The sequence below is a fragment of the Salarias fasciatus genome, chromosome 2 (assembly GCF_902148845.1).
Source record: "Salarias fasciatus chromosome 2, fSalaFa1.1, whole genome shotgun sequence".
NCBI classification, from domain to species: domain Eukaryota; kingdom Metazoa; phylum Chordata; class Actinopteri; order Blenniiformes; family Blenniidae; genus Salarias; species Salarias fasciatus.
The window spans coordinates 22,305,827-22,312,788 of record NC_043746.1 but is presented as its reverse complement, the minus strand read 5'-3'; positions in this window follow the sequence as shown (position 1 = coordinate 22,312,788).

Here is a 6,962-nt window from a genome sequence, read left to right as displayed (position 1 = left end):
TTACAATGCTGGGGTGATTCTCCAAAGCTGTTTAACCCATACCTTTAAATCAATACCAGAAACAAAAGCAACATCCTGAACTTGTCTTGTATTCATCTCTTCATCTTAAACTCAAATGTCTTTAGATGAACAACAAAAACAAAGAAATTGGCCTTGTTGATCCAAAAAGCTCCTTGTTGACGGACCTTTTAGATCATTTCGTTCATTGTTATCCATCCATTTTCTAAACCGCTTCATCCTTTTCATGGTCGTGGGGGGCTGGAGCTAATCCCAGCTGCTGTGGGCGAGGGCGGGGTCCACCCTGAATAGTTCGCCAGTCTGTCACAGGGCTGACACATATGTACAAACAACCATTCATACCGAGAGTAACGAATGTAACTACGGTTCTATGAATCCCAGATGACCGCCAGAGGCGGTGCTTAAAGCACTGGAATGTTCCCGCATGCGCAGTTCGAGTATGTATACTAACAAACGTCACTCGTGACCCCTGGGTGACCCGGGAACTGTATAAATTCGGGATCTTGACCCAGGAACAGCTCCTATGGAATCTTCTCGCGTGACCTGAGGATTCTAAGTGACAGAGCGCTTTGGCGGTCATCTGGGATTCATAGAACCGTAGTTACATTTGTAAGTCTCTTTCTATTTCATCCGTACTGACTGCCAGAGGCAGTGCTTAAAGCTATAGTGCACAACTTCAGTCGCCCTCTAGCGAAATTCTGCTTTCTTACAACAATAAAGCCGGCGCTTCCACATGACGTACGCCCAGGTGTCCCCGGTGTCCCCCCCTCCCCTCTCCCCACAACCACTGCCACGGTGATTCGCGTTTCCACAGCGCGAGTCACCGTTGGAAGTGGTTTTTATTCTGTGTGAATAAGGACAGCTGGTGAAAAAAAGATGGACTCTTCCGAAGAGGTAATTATTGTGGTTTTTTTTTTTTTTTTTTTTTTTTTTTTTTTGGCACAGAAATGCAAAAAGTTTATTACAAACGGGAGACAAGGTGCCTGCTAATTTGTAACTGACAGGTTACAAAGGCTTCTTCGCCAGCAATCCTTTTGCTGACCATCCAGGATTTTTTTTTGGTGGTAAGATCCACTTCAGGACTCTTTCTTGGCCGTTTCTTTGGATTCTCTGCCATGTCGCTTCCTCATTCTGCCTGAGACCCTCCGCGCGTCCTCCCCCTCCCTTCTTGTTGTGACGTAAAATGCGTAATTTCCTGCGCGCCAGCGCGGGAATGTCGCCAGTCGACACGCAAAGCCAAAATTATATATATTTAAAAATCCCGCGACATGTTAGAGGAGCCGATTGGCTTAATCTACATTTTGTCATCTCCACTAGTAGTGACTTGGCTAAAACGGACGTTCATAGACATTTTAAAGTTACGCACTATAGCTTTAAAGCACTGGAATGACGAATGCCAACTCAGTGACGAGGAATCCCAGAGACCAACCTCACTGAGAAGCCTCTGCCGGGGCTCGGCCCAGTACCACCATGCATGTGGTATGCATGGTAGCCTCTCCGTGCATGCGGAGGCGCAACTGCCAACCTGTCGCACCTGGAAAAGGTGCCAGGCGTCGTCCAGGTGTCGTCCAGACGGCGACAGCACAGAGCTCGTCCAAGGGCACCCCCTTCAGGGCGACCCAAGACGTGGACACCGCCCTGGTGGAGCGGCAATGCACACCCTCGGGCAAAGGCCGGCCTGTGGCCTGGAATGATGAACAGTATCCACAACCCAGTGGGACAGTCGCTGCCTGGAGAGAGCAAAGCCCTTACTAGGGACCGAGTAGAAGACCACTGGCTGGCCAGATGTCGGCACATCTGCATAGCAGCCATGCAGCGTCCCAGAGTTCTAGCCGGGCACAAGGGCCCCGACCGGCCCCCCGGGGCATCCGATTGGGGGCCACATAGTGAGTCACATAGGTTGGCTGTCGTCAGCCCCAACAGCACCCTAGGAAGGACGCAGCAGTCACAGCGGGATGCCCGCCCCAGCCGGATGCCACCGGAGACATGCGGGGAGAATAGACAGAGCGTGCTGCTCCCCCACACGCTACGCCGTGGTAATGGCCAGCAGGAACGTCATCCTGCGCAACACCCACTGCAGCCCTGCCGCTGCCAGGGGCTCACAGGGAGGCTGACACAAGCTCTCCAGTACCAGATACAGATCCCAGGCGGGCACCCGTGGGGCTCTAGGGGGGCGAGCTTCAAAGCCCCCCAAGGGAACCGACACTGGAGTGTGGCCTCAAATCGCGTCGCCTGCAACTCATGTATGGCGGGCAGATACCACCGCCACATACACCCTCAGGGTGAACGGGGATCGGGCCCGGTCCAAAAAGACTGTAGAAGTACAGGACCACGGGGACCGGGCAGAGCACCGGGTCCTCCCCATGGCCGCTGCACCACTGTGCAACCAACCTCCACCTACTACCATACAGCTGCCTGGTAGATGGTGCCCTAGCATTCAAGGTGGTCCACCTGACAGGCTTCGAATAGCTGCTCAGCAGCGAGTCGGGCTCCTCAGACGCCAGGACAAGACAGAGATAGCAAGGGCGGGGGTGCTCACCAGGCTCCGCGCTGAAACCGCAGAACCCTCCTGCTGAGAAAGCGCCATGGCCCTCTGTGGAACAACCTGTGGAGCAGAAGAAACCAAGCTCACACTGCAGAAAGTGGGTCGCTTCCATAAGCCACTGCAAATGCATGGCTCCCCTATGGAGGCACCACACCCCCGGTGGAGGAGTCCAACAGGAGAGGGTGCCCGCCAGCGCTGTGAGGCCCCTGCAGGTACACAATCTGCAGGCTGGCCAAACAGGTCACCGACCACAACAGCTGGGTCTGTAGAAAGCCTGGGGAAGGGTCACCACCAGCTACAGGCTCCAGGCCGACACCAAGAGCGTGGCTCGGTAGGACAAGACGGGTCAGTGTGAGAAGCTGAGGGAAGGGGGTGTACGCCACCTGCACAGCCAATGCAACATCACCATGCCAGCAAAGTAGCAGAGCCACATCTGGGAGAGGGAGCGGCCGCATGGCAACCCCAACTCCCTTCCGTCCTACAAGACATCACCTGCTGGAAGTCAACGTTCCCCGCGTAGGAACCACCACCGCGGGGTCCAATGCAGGGGAAGCAGCACATGTGGCCTACAACCCACGGCTAACGAACGCTAGCCATGCCGCCATAGCGAGGATCGTGAGGAGCGCATGAATAGTACGCTGTCCAGGAGGGGGAACGGCTGCCCAGCAGCCACGTCTCCATCAGCCCCCAAGCAGTGCCACCCACCGGAGCGGGGGGTGCAGCACAAATCACCGGGCTAGCAGCTCAGAGAGCCACCCCCAGGAGGAGTGCACAGCGGCCTCCTGCTCTGTCTGCCGCCCTCACAGTGCCACCCGCCAGAACGGTGGGTGCACACAACAGGGCGACACAACAGCAATGCGATAAGCCGGGGGAGGGTGGAGTACACCACCCGTACGGCGGACCACACCCATGACAGCCAGCCTGGGACGTGCTGGAGAGAGGGGACAGCCGTCCAGCGGCACCCTCGTTGCTATGCCATCGGAGCAGTACCAGGCCAGAAGAAACAGCAGCATAGAGAAGCCGTGGGAGGAGGCTTGTGTCACCTGCTGAACAAACATCAATCACCGGCCAGCAAGCCGGCCGAGGCACATCCAGGAGAGGGACGGCTGCCCCCAGCAGCCCCCTCTTCCATCAGACGCCACCAGTCCCACCACTCGGGGCGGGGAGGGGGTACACACAGCAGCCAGAAAGTAAGAGGACAATAGCGATGCAGTAAGTTGAAGGAAGGGGGTACACCCCGCCTGCACAGCAAACGCCAACCACCGGCCAGGGTCCCAGCGAAGGCCCCATCCAGGAGAGGGAACGGCTGCCCAGCAGCGACATACATGGCTGCCAGAGTCCAAACCCCCAACCCTCTGAGGGGGGCTGACCACCCCCAGCAGCAGAAGAGACCCGCGCCAGCCCAGTAGTCCGGCGCGCATAAGGCATGTAGCCACAGCCCATGCACGGGCTGTCGGACCGCACCTCCCTGAGGTGAACAGGACCAAGGCAACGGTGAGAGCACGGCCCCATCCCGACTACGGTGGGGGTGGACCCAGCCTCAGCTTCAGCTTCAGAAAACAGTGATACGCACCTGACCTTCACACAAACACAGAAGCTGGAGCAAGCTATGAGCGGCAGGAAGAGCGTGGTGGCTCCTCCGCCTGTCTGCCAGCTGCCACCCGCCGGAGCTGGGGTGCGCGTAATAGATCAGACGCACGTAACGGTAACAGTACGGTTGTGCACGACGAGGCTGTGCCTTCCGCCCACAACATACATCACTGATCAGCCGCTCAGCCGAGCTACGTACAAGCGGCCGCATGCTACCACTCGCCCACCGCGGTGGCGGCGGCGGCAGCGCTGGTCCCCCCAGCCGCCTGCTAGCGGCAGCGTAACCCGCGGGAGCGGCTGTACACGCAACAGGCCAGAAAGACGCACAGCGGCCAGTTGCAAGAGGCGGCTGGCCTCTTACACCGCAACACACATCACAGGCTAGCTGCTTAGCCGAACTCGCGGTCGTACGCCGCCACCCGCCGTGCTCCTCACCAACCGCAGCAGCGCCGTGCGAGGTGTCGCAGCCGCTGCTGCTGCGGTTGGTGAGGAGCACGGCGGGGAGGCCAAATACGGCTTCACAACAGTCAGAAGCACAGTATCACACCAGCCAGACCACCGCTCACTTCCTGAAGCCGGGCGAGGGACACAGGCGGCGTCCCTGAGCCCCAGCAACACCGACCACGCTACAATGGCCGCGGTCGTCAAACAAACCAGGGGGGAGTGACCCGCAACCCCCCATCAGTCATGAAGAGTAGTAGATTCAGCAACCTCACCTTTTTGAATAAATCTCTCACCGCAGGCAACGCTGCCTCAGCATTGCAGAGCAGGTGAACAGGACCGCAACAAGTTACAGCCTCACAGGAGGGCATCAGCAGCTCTGACCTACGTACATGGTCACAAGGCTCCCAGCGACGGTGCGCCATGATGCCGCACAGGCATGTCCCGCAATCCACAATGTGTACGAACTGTACGAGAGAAGAAAAAAGGAGCTGTTCCTGGGTCAAAATCCCAAATTTATACAGTTCCTGGGTCATCCAGGGGTAACGAGTGACGTTTATTGGTATACATACTTGAACTGCGCATGCACGAAAGGAACATCCAGTGCTTTAAGTCCCGCCTCTGGCGGTCAGTAGGGATTAAATCGAATCACATACACACCTAAGGCCAATTTAGGGTGATCAATTAACCTGACATGCATGTTTTTGTGGACCGTGGGAGGAAGCCAGAGAAACTGGAGGGAACCCATGCACACATGGGCAGAACCATAGATATCTTATAGAACACTACATGCCTCGTCACTGCTGCTGGCCAATGAAGTCGGACGTCGCAGAGGTCGGCCATCTTTGTAGGGGAATCTTGCTCGCCCATAACATTGTTTTGATGAGACATGAACTGTTTAACAAGCTATAACTTGCTCAAATTTCAACCGATTTTCAAACGGTTTGGTTTGTAATAAACATCTAATCTCTGTTAATGACATATGTTTGCTGAGCATGGCATGCCCTAACTATATATATTAAATATAAATCATATCCTGAATATTCATAATATTCTTCATATTAGGCTCCATGTTCAAATCCTTACACTGAGATATATTTATAACACTTATGAATAATTAAGACAAACCATACATGTCCATATTTTTAGTTTTGTATGTAAATATTTTAAGATTTGGCAGGAGTGCAGTGGAGGCTGAAGATAACCCTAACAACCCTAACCCTAACAATTTATCCACTTGAAACTTCAGAAATACTTAAATCTCATGAACTTCATTATATTGTATATATTATATTTATTTATATATAACATTAAACAGTAAACTTCCACATTATTAAATCTATTGTGAATGTATAATGTCCCCCTATAGATTATTGAAACATGAAATAGTGAGTGCACCAGAAAAGACATTGTTCAAAAGTATTGAATTAGGCTTTGTAAAAATTTATAAAAGGAGCTCAGAAAGTCTCAAGTCAAATAATGGAATTACAGTCACAATATAATTAAGTAAACAAATAAAAGGCAACTGAGTGAATCTCTTGATCAATTTTTATATAACTCAGAGTCACAACAGCAATTGCCTTATAGTGCTTTCAGATGTTCCATTGAAAATTTTCAGCAAAATAACAGTATAAACGTCTGCACAGATCACCAACCTTACATTGCGTTCCACAGAAACTCTCTAAGCTTTCCCGTACTAAGATGGCCGACCTCTGCGGACGTCGTGGAGCCTGCCGTAAGGCATCTAGTGTTCTATAAGATATCTATGGGCAGAACATGCAAAATCCACACAGAAAGACTCCAAGCCCTGGCTCGTACTTAAACACGGGACATCCTTGTGAGGCAGGACCGCTAACTACTCTTCCACCGTACAGCGTCAAATGAACAACAAAAACAAAGAAATTGGCCTTGTTGATCGAAAAAAGGTCCTTGTTGACAGACCTTTTAGTTTAATTCGTCCATTTTTATATTGAAAAAAATCATTTCAAAAAATACAGAGCAAACTTTTCACAGCTTGAATGAAAAAGGAATAGAAAAAAGGATAAATTCATCTGCTCTGCAACTTTTTCTCATCATACAATCATATTGTTCAAGCATCAAACAACCCAAAAAAAAAAAAGAAGACATGTCATTGAACATCGCAAACAAACAACAAAACAAATCACTTAAGTCTGAGTGTCCTGCACAGCCACTCTCACTTTGAACAGTTTTATCTCACATCACAGTGATTTGATCATTTATTTGAATCTGGTGTATGAGTTACATTCCTTTGAATCATCATCCGGATGGGTCCAAAACTAGAGCAATTTAGCTGAAATGCATCGTTCGATCACTTTCCTTTCAAATTTCAGTTCAGTGAAAATCTGTT